Source organism: Eublepharis macularius, chromosome 5, assembly GCF_028583425.1.
Source record: "Eublepharis macularius isolate TG4126 chromosome 5, MPM_Emac_v1.0, whole genome shotgun sequence".
Taxonomy (NCBI): Eukaryota; Metazoa; Chordata; class Lepidosauria; order Squamata; family Eublepharidae; genus Eublepharis; species Eublepharis macularius.
The window spans coordinates 81639049-81652888 of NC_072794.1; the positions used below are offsets into that span (position 1 = coordinate 81639049).

General features: G+C 42.5%; 1 pseudogene; it reads left to right on the forward strand.

Annotated features, from left to right (window-relative positions):
* Positions 1-2894: 2894 nt before the first annotated feature.
* The window catches only part of LOC129330357 (procathepsin L-like), a 44127-nt pseudogene continuing 33181 nt past the window's right edge, over positions 2895-13840 (forward strand).

Consider the following 13840-nt stretch of genomic DNA (forward strand, 5'->3'; position numbering starts at 1 on the left):
AAAAAGCGCCATTTTGGAAGTCCGTCGGGCTTCTTCAAAATATGCAACGAAGCGTCAGCTGCCTTGCAAGATTATTATTGACTTTTCATCTAAGAAGATCCGGGACACCATCCTATATAATTCATACAATGCGGACTTGGGCTTTCTGGGCAATAAGGTCAAGATATTGAAGGACGTTCCATTTTTAGCTCGGAAAAGAAGATTTAAATATAAAAGGTTTGCAGCTCTTCTGAGGAAACGTGAAATAAAATACAAATGGTTATTTCCGGAAGGTATTTGGTTTAGCTATAAAGATCAAGCTCACAAGATAACATCAGAAGATCAGCTAAGGGACTTTGTGTGTAAACACCAAGATTTTCAGCAAGAAGAAGAGGATTTCAAGCCTGAAGGGGGAGGGGAGGAGGGAACGAGCACAGTGACTGTAGCTGTTCAGAGAGAATTGCGACCGAGACCCAGAGGGGGGAAGAAGTCCTAATCCTGATTGTAGTTTGTATTTTATAAGATCTACCTATCTAACAGCATTTTACAAAGTTCTAATGTTAAATAATTCCAATATGAAGGGAATGCATTACTTGTAGATGTAGTGTTTGTGTTGTTATGTGCTGTTTCTTCCCCTTCTCCCTCTTCCCACTTTTTTCCTTTTTGTAGTTCTAGTAATTAAAAAATAAAAAAAAATTCAAAAAAGAAAAGAAAAAGAAAGTCAGTTATTTCAAAAAACATTAATTCACCATCAAGGAAAGGAAGATCTTTCTAGTCCCTTCTATCCAAAACTATTCTTTTGAGTTCAAATCAGATATCTTTGCTTTAAGTGCCAAACTAGGTCATGAATAACAAATAAGATATTTTATTATATTTTGATCAATCATTTATATAGCACTTCTAATGCATACAGTGTTTTACAATATCTATTTAGCTCTCCTGCCTGTAAAATGTCACCTTGTTCTTCTGCCCTCATTTCACGGTCAACAAAATAGCTAGTTTTAATTTTTAAAGTGTTGATAATGTAGGTAATTTTGAAGTTGCATTCAGTATATAAGAAAAATGCTCAAACCATTATGAAGTATCCTCAGGTCATAGGCTAGGGTAAATCAAGTGATCAGAATGTTTTTCACTCTAAAGATGGCGAGAAAGCTGCTTTTAAACAAAAATACTGGAACAGCTAATTTTTTAACTAAAAGAATTTCAGCTTGCATTAATAAGCCATCTATCTATCAACACAATTTTATCTATTAATGCAGTTTTGCCCATCCACCGACCATACATGGTTCTGCCTTCCATTATTTTATCCTCACAAACAATGTCTGGTTCAAGGTTGCCCAAAGAGAACCAGTTTGGTGTAGTGGTTAAGAATATGGGACTCTATTCTGAAGAACCAGGTTTGATTCCCTACTTCTCCACTTGAAGCCAGCTGGGTGACCTTGGGTCAGTTGCAGCGTCTCGGAGCTCTCTCAGCCCCACCCACCTCACAGGCTGATTTGTTGTGGGGATAATAATAACATACTTTGTAAACTGCTCTAAGTGGGAGTTAAGTTGTCCTGAAGGGTGGTATATAAATCAAATGTTATTATTATTACGTTATTAAAGGAGAATGGGGATTTAATTCTGGATTTTCACAGTTTTAATTTGATACCTTAATTTTGGCTGTAAGGGAAAAATACAGGAATCCAGATTTTTTCAAAACTAAATTAAATTTAAATTTGGTTGAAGCATGCCTGTTATGATTTCCTAACCATTTTTCTAAAGGAAGTATATTGTTTCATTTATGTGCTTGTGAAGCTCCTCCTTCACTGGTGTCTAGGATTGCCAGGTCCCTATACCCTCCCAATGGGAGGGGTGGAATCTGGCACGTACCGGAAGGTACATCCTTGCTCATGTGCTCCAGCTTGCTCCTTCCTTAAGTGATGTCATCGTGCCAGAAGCGTATATGCTCTGACATTTTGTGCAGAGTCAACTCAGGCCATTTGGGGCAAAAAATGGCCCCTATAAAGAGCAGGAGCATGCCTGCTACCAGTGCAATGATGGCGCTTGAAGAAGTGATGTTGTCGTGCCCTCCTGGGAGGATACCCAATTGTGTGCTTGGCCAATTTCGCTGCTGGTAGTGGGTGATTGCTGGGCAGTTTGCCACCTCCTGCTGATCACTAGGGATTGGCAGGTAATGGGGCAAACTCCTTAGAGATTGCCTGCCACTGGCAGGCAACTGGGAACCATACTAGTGTTCCCAGCTGACTCTCTTCTCAGCCTAAGAGCTAGAAGTACTGAGTCAGCCTTTAGCCCTCCTGGCTCCTCCCCTTCCAGTTCATCCAGAGCTGGTTTGCCTTATCAGTCTCTGATTGGCCCGCCAGTCCCCATGCCTGGCTTGCCTGCTGTTCTGGGACCTATTTTCTTGGGCTCAAGCTGTTGGACGCTGTTCTTTGACCATGCTTGCTACCTTCCTTGGGAGGAAGTAATACTGCCCTTAATCCCAAGGCTGCTGCACGCATGTAAGGCTTGCTTTCTCCAGACTCAGACCACGGGAGGCCTCCTGAGCCATGCCCTCTGCCCTCCTTGGGAGGAGGTAAGTCTATCCCTAAGTTGCTGCACATGGTGGTGGGAGGTGAGTGGCACAGGGCCTGGCAAGGATGCCTGATGCTGAAAAATTGGAAAGGGTGATGCAGAAACCAGTGGCTCCAGACAATGACATTGCTCCTTCCAAACAGCTCTAGCTTAGTTAGTCTTTCATTTCCTAAAACTGGATAGTTCTGTTTGTACTTTCTAATTACTCTATTCATTTCCATGCTTGGGTTCTCTTTAAGCTTTCTGGTATTTCATACTTGTTTGGGATACCATAAATCTAGGGTTGCCAGGTGCTCTAGGGACCAAAGCAGGAGTGCAGAGGGCTCAGAGCTGTTGTGGCCAGCTTCAATATGACGTTATATCTGTGTCTATTGGCCCTAAGCCGGAGAGCATCTTTTGTTGCTCTAGGCCTAGATCCGGCTTTGGACGATCACTGGCAAATGTGGAAGACATGGCAGAGCGAAAAATACCATGAGAAGGAGGAAGGGTGGAGGAGACTGGTCTGAGAGAAGGACCTATAAATGATTGAATTGCACAACCTTGACCACCACATGGGAAAACAGAGCTACAGACTGGAAATCAATCGTTTTTGGGGACATGACTAATGAAGAATTCAGGCAGGTGATGAATGGATTCAAATACACCAAATCAAAAAAGAAATATACAGGATCACAGTTTCTTGAACCAAACTTCTTTGAGGCACCAAGATCTGTTGACTGGAGAGAGAAAGGATATGTAACTCCCATGAAGAACCAAGGAGAGTGTGGCTCTTGCTGGGCCTTCAGCACCACTGGAGCCCTTGAAGGCCAACACTTCCACAAAACTGGCAAGCTGGTTTCTCTGAGTGAACAAAACTTCATGGACTGCTCTCAGCCTGAAGGAAATTAGGGGTGTAATGGGGGCCTCATGGATCATGCTTTCCATTACATAAAATACAATGGAGGCATTGACTCAGAGGAATCCTATCCATGCATCTCAAAGGATGATGAATATTGTTTGTATAAGGCCGAATACAATGCTGCTAATGACACTAGTTATGTTGACATCCCAGAAGGGCATGAAAGGATCCTCATGAAGGCAGCAGCTGCTGTGGGGCCAGTCTCTGTGGCTATTGATGCTGGTCACTCCTCATTCCAGTTTTATGAGTTGTATATTTCTTATGAACCACAGTGCAGTAGTGAAGACCTGCATCATAGTGTTCATGTAGTTGGTTATGGCTTTCAGGGAGCAGATGCTGATGGGAAGAAGTACTGGATTGTTAAAAACAGCTGGAGTGAAAAGTGGGGTGACAAAGGATACATCTACATGGCTAAAGACAGAAAGAACCACTGTGGAATAGCTACTGCAGCTAGCTCTCCACTAGTATTATTATGCAGAAGGAAGAGTCACTGGAACACCCACTGCAATTTGTTCCTCTTCTGCTAGAGGAAGAACTGGATTATCCTTTCTGGTTTGCTGGCTTTTGACCAAACTTGCAGGGTTCCTCAGTATTCCAGCACCAGGATGATTTTTCAACTGACTTAAACACATGTTGGTAATACATGTGACTGTATTGTTTATTCCAAGATATGAATCTGTATTTTTTTATCTTGTACTCTTTGAAGTTTACTTGATGGCAGTGTACTTAATTTTTAATTTAATGTAAATATTGCATATACACTAGCTTATAGCCCCGCTAAAAGATATTCTTTTTTATTTTGTTTTTAAGTGGCAAACTTGCACAAAAAGCATTGCTTTTAAAAAATTAACACTGACATTTCAACATCCCCCCAAAAAAGGGTGTGCTGGGGGGTGGGAGGCAGTGTGGTACCACCCTCCTGTGCTCCCCTATTGCACCAGAAAATGACATCATTTTCCAGCATGATGGAGGAATCGTGGTGTGTGTTGAAGCCGAACTCTGTGAAAACTGCCCGTCTGGAGGTGGCTTTCACCGAGCTCCACTTCAGCATGCACCACAACTCCTCTGTCGCATTGAAAATGAGTGTGATGAAGGAGTCACTGAGCACACTGAAGTGGAGCTCAGTAAAAACCGCCTCCAAAGGGGCAGTTTCACAGAGCTCAGATTCAGAGAGCGCTGTGATTCCTCTGTCACCAGTGCAATGGGGGAGTGAGGGAGCATGTGCACATGCTTCTCCCCACCCCTGTGTCTTTCCCCCTTTCCAGCCAAATGCGTGGGACTGGGGGACAGTAGGTGAGGGCAAGGATTTCCCTGCCCTGGGTGGGGAGATGGCAAGCCTGCATACATAAGTTCAACTACATATATGAAAAAAATGGTATATTTATATCTACATGTATATGTATATATATATATAAGTATGTAAAGATATGAAACTATACATGAAAACAGGATCACTGTTGTCCTCTCCCTACCATGAGATTTGATTTAGTTGCTCATTATTTTCTCAGTTGTGCCTTCAGAAACCAGACTGCTTAGGTTTTTCATTACAATTGCCAGCACATTTATAAGATAGTGGGAAAGGTAATTTTCTAAGTGTTAACATTACCCACAGTAATCACTCTTTTGAAACCACTGATAGTAGAAAATAGGAGCCATTAGCTAGTTAATGGAAGTTGTACATTCTACTTCCTTGTGATCCTAAGAGTTAATTCATGTGGCCCTTATTTACCAAGGAGGTCACTGCAAAATCAGTACATAGAACATCTCTAGTGGTCCTTTGATTACTGCAGGGTATATAACAAGACGTTTTGGAGGTCTTCCATTCATAGAGTTGCCATAAGTTGGAAGCGACTTGATGGCACATAATAACACACACACACACACACACACGTGTATCAGTAGCAATATGTGTGCCCTTTGGGACTTCTTACTGTAACTCCTTGTTAGGGCCATATGTTACCAGCATTACTATTCCTCCCACTTGCTAAATATTCAAAATAATTTTTTCAGAAAAGTAATAAATATAACATTTATATGCACCACATGTTACTCAATAAAAGTAATTTATGATGAATTGCATATTAGAGATTTTTTTCTTTTTAGTTTTCATTTCTTTTAAAAGCATTAATTTTGTTCTGTTATTTTTTTGATGTGTTGGTTATTCAGAGTTTGCAAAACATAGTTTTCTAGTTTAGGTCATTTTCTGTGCTGTTGCCCCAGTTCATTTTGTTTATTATCAATATTAAGCCTATTCAACACTGTTATTATATGTACTGTTCCATTAGTTTCAGCGCAAAACACACTTCTGGGTGTAACTGTTTTGCCTACATCCAACTGAAAATGAAATTCTCAACAACTATAGGCCCCACAAAAATCATTTTCTCTGGCAAATTACTAGGAGATAGGGACAGTGTGCCTATTTTTGTTTCAGTGGCAAAACTGTGTACACTTACAAAACTCTTTCAAAAGACAGTGGGAGATCCATGATCTCTATCCTGTTTAATTTTTTTTTACATTATTTATAGTCCACCTTTTTCACTGAGGCTTAAGGCAAATTACATAGAGTAGGTCAATATGATCAGCAGCTGGGTCTTTCAACAAACAATACAATAGGGTAAGGAGTGGACTGGAGAAATTTCAAAACAAGTAGAAATCTGATACAGAGGTAGAGGGGAAATGCTGAACCAAAACATAGGCAATGTGAGGTGACATATTACACAATGTAGAACTATCCAATGGGAACATATTTACAGCAACAGACAGTACACAGTCCTATCTACATAATCTACAGTCCTATCAGGGAGTTCACCCCCTGCTTTGGCTACTGTTCCAAGTGTTACCACAGCCCTCAAGCTCTGGCAGCTCCTGGAGATGGTTGAACACCCTTATTTGCTTGGGTTCTCAGTCTGGAAGCTTTTGCATACGAATGGTCAGACACTCAAACACAAGACTTGAACAAACAGATGTTTTATTAACTCGGAGGAGTGTATGTAGGCAGAAGGAACCACTCCCTTTAAGGCACCAACAAGAGGCATTAAAACAACAAACAGCTAGACTTTACTATAGCTAACTAACTGAAAACATAAGCTTGCTAACTTGCATTTCTGAAGAGTCTTGAGGCTCATACTCACAAATCCATAAACCATGCCAGGCCGGTAGTCATCTCAGGCCTGACCTGGAGCAAAGTCTCTCACATGCTAACATAGCATGGAATAGTTCATGAACATCTCAGTGGGTGTGTGTAGCGTGGTTGCGCGTTTCTTGAACAGTGAGGAGCCACCCTTTTCTAAGATTGCCAGCCAATCAGAGGCACCTTTTAATCAGCATTGCTAGGCTGAGAAGGCGTACGTGCAGAGCCAAAATTCCCTTGTCTCTCGAGGACACCTTCCCTAGACAACAGCTCCAGGTGCAATTAATTACTGAGCTGCACATTCCACTCCTAGGGTGTCAGGCGAAAACTGGGCCTATAAGAACTTAGGAGCCTGAACCAATGTAGGCAAATAGGCTTACTGTGGCTCTGCTAGACAAGTCCTTATTCCATTCTCTCTGAATCATTTCACCACAGTCTTATTACCTGTGTAAAAATAATTTAGTTTTGCGTAATTTATGGAATGCCAAGTCAGTGGGAGAATTCCTGATCTCTTTAGGCAGGCTATTCCATAATGTGGCAGGCCACCACAGAGAATGCATGTATATGGACAGCTGTTGATTTTGCCTATGTGCAGGGTGACACCAGCAGGAGGCCCTTGTTCAGATGAGCACACCTGCCATGGTAAGGCATAGGGACAGAGGCAGTTCTATAGATATGAGGGACCAAGACGATGAAGGGCTTTGAATTAAGCCTGTTAATTGATGGGAAGCCATTTGAGTGACTGCAGAACAGGAGTAATATGTCTGCTTTGCCTAGCTCCTGATAATTATGAGCTAAAGAGGAAAAAAAGAAGCATGGCCTTTGACTAAATTCAGATAGAGGTCATCAACTGAAGCCACCAGAGCTATCTCCATCCCATAGCCTGGCCTGAAATCAGACTGAAAAGGGTCCAGAGTACCAGAGTTATCCAAAAAGACCTAGAGTTGGTCTGCTACAGCTTTCTCAATCACTTTGCCTATAAATGGCAAATTAGAGACTGGAAAATAATTGGCCACATAATTTTTGTTTAGGGATGTTTTTTAACGTAGTGGCCAAGGAAAGGAGCCTTCAGTTAGTGACTGATTTACAATGGAGCTAGATGACCTAAAGAGAGCTGGAAGATAAAATGGGAAAGGACACGAATACAGGAACACCTATCCAAAATTCGAACCAAAAGTAGAGAGGCACCTTTAGTACAGCACTTCGAGACTCCTCATACAAAGGAACGTGAATTTAAATTTTCAGTGTTGGAGGTTATGGAACCAGCTGATGACTTAGCCAGAAGATTAAATCAGGCAGAGGCACAGTGAATATAGAGAATGGACAGTCTTGCGCCTAAAGGGCTAAATAATGAAATAGACTTCACAGTATTTTTGTGAATAAATTGGTGTTGTGCAGTTGTAACTCCTCCTGCAGCCTTGGCAAATGTTTGAACTTTCAGTGGAATGTTACCTCTTCCAACCTTGATGTTAAATAATGTATGTAGATCCCTTTAAATGAAAATGTATGTGTAATGAGCATGTTGTTAAATGTGGTGCGGTGTATTGGGGCCACACACGACAGGAAATTGGATGGCTACCATGTGGTACGGAACGCATAAACTTTGAAGAATAATGTAAGTCCGTTATGCATAATATGTAACATGTTTTATTAATTAAAAGTTAAGGATGTTTTGATGTATGTATAATTATACTAATAGAAATTATTGGCCGGGAAGACGAGACTTTGAAACGAGCAAGTCTACAAGCCAGCGGGCTCGTTGCCAACTACCAGGAGCCCTGTGGCTACCACGCTTCAGCATTGGGAGTGGCCTGGCTCCATGAAGACACAGCATTAACATCTGCCTGAAAGAAATAAGAACTATAATGCTATTGCAATTACGGACTGACTTTTCACAATAGGAAATAGGACTTTAGGAGCTTATGAATATTTGGATAACAGTGTAATATAATTTACTTTGGACAACAAAAGCAGTGTAATATATTTACTTTGGATAACACCGGGTAGTGGTTTCAGTCTTCTTGTGGTGATCCGCTCCGGTTGGGTTCTTGTTATTGGAGACATCCCACTTTTTTGTGGTCAGAGAGTGGAAAATGACCAGCCATGAACAGGAGTTGCAAAAGAAAGTTTAATAGTTTAAAGACTATTAAAACAAATACAATAGAAAGTAAAGCTTTTTCATATTCTAAATATTAATGCAAATTAATGTTTTACATGAAGCTGGAGTAATGAATCTGTACAGTAACTCCAATGATGCATTTTCTGCGGGAATAAAGAGAAAGAACAGCAGGGTTCTCTTTTCAACTATAACAGCTGAAGAACATCACAACAAATAATTATATTCCCTTCACACACACTCAAACCACAACCACAACTCAGTTACAGGATTTGAGCATTTTTCTCACTTGATCCATCCTGGAGACTTATATGGCTTTCCAACACACGTGTAAAATTTAGAAAGCTGTTAAAAATGCTCTTTATTGTTTTATTTTATTTCACTTTCCCTAATTTTCATTAAATGGGAAACATCATTCTGAGAACACTATTGCTGTTTGATGTGATAATACAACTAAAGGCAGGTTATGAGTTGCGTGCTACATGCGGGATTAAAAATGAGAAAAGGAAATGATATTTACCAAGAGCTCTTAACTGGCCAGTGAAATGGGTAGGAGGGAATAAAGTGACATAAAATGAACATATAACCCCATATTTTAAAATGGCCAGGCAATGTCAAATACCAGGAATGCTGTATGCTTTTACTGTACCCGTTTGCTTCTACTGCTTTAGGTATAAAAGCATGTAATAGGTCACATAATGAGATACTCTAAATGGCCTTATCTCTAAATTGAGATATCCTTTTAGAATTCTAAGAAACCCAGCTTTTCTAAAATATATGTATATTTTTTAAAAATTACATTTTTATCTTCAGCCACAGCCCCCAAGAACAGAAAAGTCATTGCTGTCCCTTACCTCCCATCCAAAGAAACATTTTAGAAATGTTTACTGGGGCTAGATAATGTGGGCCACTGTTTAGTGCTGTTTTTTTTTACTGCTGAATGGTATGTTTTTTATGGTTTTTAAATGGAAATTTCGATGTTGACTTAAACTTTGTCGTCATCTGCTCTAAGCCCACTCACAAGGAGAGTGGACTATAAGTTAAATAAATAATAATAAAATAAAAATGATGATGATGCCACCTGTTGGGGTGGCTGCCATGAGGAGCACGCCCTTTCAAGTGCAGCCTGACTCGCAGTTCAAACAGTAGTACTTCAAGGTAACACCTGACTCACTGCTGACAGGGAGTTTTGGGTCCTTTTCAGAGCAGCAGTTTGGCATAGAGATGGGCATGAACCACAAAAAAACTGAACCATGAGGTTCGTGGTTTTTCATGAACCAGTAACCACGAACTGGCACAAACTGGGGCCAGTTTACGAACCAGTTCATGGTTCGTGGGATTTAAATGCCCCTTTCTGGCCATTTAGCAGCAGCAGGGAAAGAGGCGTTTAACAGTTTAAAGGGCCTTTTCCTGCCTTGCAAGTAGCAGGTCCCTTTAAACTATCAGCTGGCAGGCGGGATTCCCCCACCTGCCAGCTGATAGTTTAAAGGGACCTGCCGCTTGCAAGTGGCACGGCCCTTTAAACTGCCCAAACCCCAGCCCCCCCAGCCCCAGCCCCAGCCCCAGCCTCATACTTACCTTTCCCTGTGGGCCTGTGGCATCCTCCTCCTCCTCCCGCAAGGGGCGGGAAGGCCGTTTTTTGCCTCTTTTGCCGCTGCATGGGCTCACAGGGCGGCGGCGGAGGTTGAAAACAGCCTTCCTACCCCTCAAATGGCCACCACGGAGGCCTTTTGAGAGGCAGGAAGGCCATTTTCAGCCTCCTCCGCTGCCCTGCGGGCACGCACAGCAGCCCCCTGCTGTCTGCCGGCTGATAGTTTAAAGGGACCTGCTGCTTGCAAGCCACAGGAAAAGTGTATATGGCCATTTCCCCAGGGACTGCCCCTTTACGACCCAAACAAACCAGTAGACCAGTTCGTGGAAGTTTGTGGAAATGAGCTTCCACGAACCACTGGTTCGCGAACCACAAACTGGCCTGGTTTGTGCATTTTTTTGGGTCTTAATTCAATTCGTGCCCATCTCTAGTTTGGCAGTAGCCTAATGGGTGCAGTGTGAGAGGAGTTGGGTGATACTCTGGAAGCCTGCACCTGTTATATGCCACCCTCATAATAGGGGAGGAAGAAGGCTGAGGAGGATATGGTGGATCTATCTCCAGGAGGAGCCAAGTCAGGTCAAATTGCCAAAGGGCCTGTCCCTTTCATAGAGGCTTAATGGCATGTTATTTTCGAAGTGGTGTTATTCACCTACATTCAATGAAATGTTTCAACTGCCCATTTTCACAAATTAATATGCTGTTAAAGGGACCAAGCAGTTTTCTCTAGGCCAGTTGGCAACCCTAGAGTCAGGAGGCAGATAAGGGTAACCCAGAACTGCCTCCCTTCTTAAAAGGGTGCAAAGGGACAATCAGGATCTTAAGAGGGCCCTGAGCATGGTCCAGGAAACAGGGCCCTCTTAAGAGCCTGATTGTTCCAGAAATAAGTAGCCATGATGAGGACCAAATGTCTGATTCATAATCTTAAAGCAATGAATAAGAGTTCTGCAAATATTTCTTTTGTATTTGTTGGTAATTGGGCATTCCATTATGCTTTAGGGGAATGGGACATAGCTCCAAGAAATTATACCACTCTGCCACTTTAATTAATGCTAAATTTAGGAAGATTATTCCCAAAATAACATTGTGTAGAGTTTGCTGCCACCTTTCTTTATGTCGTTCATTCGCTCCTTCACCTTTTGCCCCAATGGAGACTGAAGATGGTTTACATAATTCTCTTCTCCTCCTTTTTATCTCTACAACAACCCCATAAGGTAGAGCAGCAAGATTCAAATCCAGTAGTACCTTGGAGACCAACAAGATTTTCAGGGTATTTGCTTTTGAGAGTCAAAGCTCCTTTCATTAGATACCTGTGAGGTAGATTGGGCTAAGAGTGTATGACTGGCCCAAGGTCAACCAGCAAGCTTCCATGGCTGAATGGGGATTCAACTCTGGTTCTCTCAGAGAGTAGTCCAACATTCTAAACACTATACCATGCTGGAATTTGCTGTACCCAAAGACCCTGCACTGTCCCCAGGAATTGGCATAGAGTTGTGTGCTGGAATGCAGGCGGGGAGTCTGCCTCAAGCTTCTCTAAGAGTCCGGAGTACAACCAAGCCGACCAGGGAGCAAGCAGGGAGTGTAGTCCAGGGAGCCGAATTCAAAGGTCAGAGCCAAGAGAGCAGTCAGAGCAGAGCTGGGTCGCAGTAGAACTGGGCAGATCTGTGCACAGGTGTGTCTGCAATGAGGGGAAGGGCGTCCCGGCTTAAGAGCAATCACCTCCAGGGCAGTGCTGCATCCTGCTAAGACTCAAGGTCACTACGCCGCTGTTGGAGTGCCTGAAGCCTTGCACTTTGTCTCCTTTCCTGTGCAGCAAGACGCTGCCACACCCTACGCTGCCTTTCAGGCTCAGGGGAGCTGGGTGGAGATGTTGCCCTGGTCTCAACTGCTGGTGCAGGTAGGGGAACAGCCTCTGTCTCTGAGTCTGCCTTGGATTCCTCAGCCTGCTCTGGCAAGGGTTCCGGCTGTTCTCCTCCCTGCTGGTCTTCCAAGTGGCTGACTCTGGAGGGGCTTGGCATACTCTCTCCCCTGTCATCCTCCCTGAGGTCTTCATCCTCTGAGGACTCAGAGCCCACAACAAGTTGCTAGTTTGGCTATGAGATTCATTTTTATTGAATGAGTAGTAACAATATCTGCCTAAATTTATTTGATAAGATACAGGTTGTCCACTATAATACTCTGACATCTACCTTCAAATTATATTATCACCATACAACTCGAGTAAGCAAAAAGACTTAGGCTGTTTTCACATGTCTCAGCATAGTACTAAACTCACAGAATGAGGGAGTCTTCATTGCACAATTTCTGACATCATCGCGCCACAAAAACGGAATTATGGTGCGATGATATCAGAAATTGCGTGATGAAGACACCCTTGTTCCATGAGTTTAATGCTATGCCGAGATGTGTGAAAACAGCCATAAGCAGGAGATGGGCCATTGACCTAGTGCAGTAAGCTTGGCCTCAATCACTGAAAAAACAAAACAGTAGTCCATTGGCTGTCATTACCAGCTTGAGTGCCTCTGGATGCCTAGTAGTCTTAGATTTACTTTTCTTATGTAAGCATTTTCTTAACATGAAGTGTATGTGTTTAAACCTGTGGACCTGAAAAATGCCTTTTATTCCAGTTTAGCATCTCCTCCTCCTCTTCCTGCCCCACTTTAATCATTCTTAATTTTATTTATGTACCTCAGCTCCCCAGTGAGACAATACACTAATTAACAGTGTAGCTTATTAAGTTTGTTATTTTCTCATCATGATATTTGCCAAATGAATCTGGTGCTACTGATCAGGTTGCTGGGTGGCTGACCTTTTTATTTCAGAAATATGACATGCATGAGAAGTGGTGCATTCTTGGATCATTATGTCTCCAGGATTCTTAGGAGACACAAGGTCAAAAGGCTCAGTGACTTTAACTACCTGAGGAGAGCAGTATAATCCCTTTGAAATAGGCTGTCTAGAGTGTGTTATGGCTGCTGCATGGAGTCATAAAACCATAAAGTGTGTATGCGCATGGGAGTGGAGTGGGGGAGAGGATTGAGTTGGAAGTTCTATTCTGTGTTCTTGCATGATGTGCCACAGTTAACATATTAGCATACCTCCACAAGTATGCCAGAGAAGGAGCAAGAAAGAAATATATTTCAAGCACAGATCTGAGTAAGCAAACACTGTCTACCACACACTACACAAAAATTAACAGCAGCAGCAGAAACACAATAATATTTCCCAGCAATCTAGGGGTAGAGAAGTAACTCTCTTAAGCCTGAGATATGCGAAATATAAAAGAGAAGCAGGGGACCATCAAGGACTTGTGGAAGGCATATTTTTTCTTTTCCTTGCCTGAAAGCCCATGTAGCTTATCCCCTTCTTCTGCCTCTTTTTCTTTCCCACTCACCACCCAACCTACCTTTATTTCCCACCCACCTGTCTTCAGCTTTCCCAGTTTTCAGTTTTCCCTGTTTTCAATATTCCCACCTTCCTTACCCCTGGCAGCCTCTGCCTTGGAAATCGATGGCCCAGTTGTACACTGCCAATTGCTGGGCTGGGCTCAGTTGC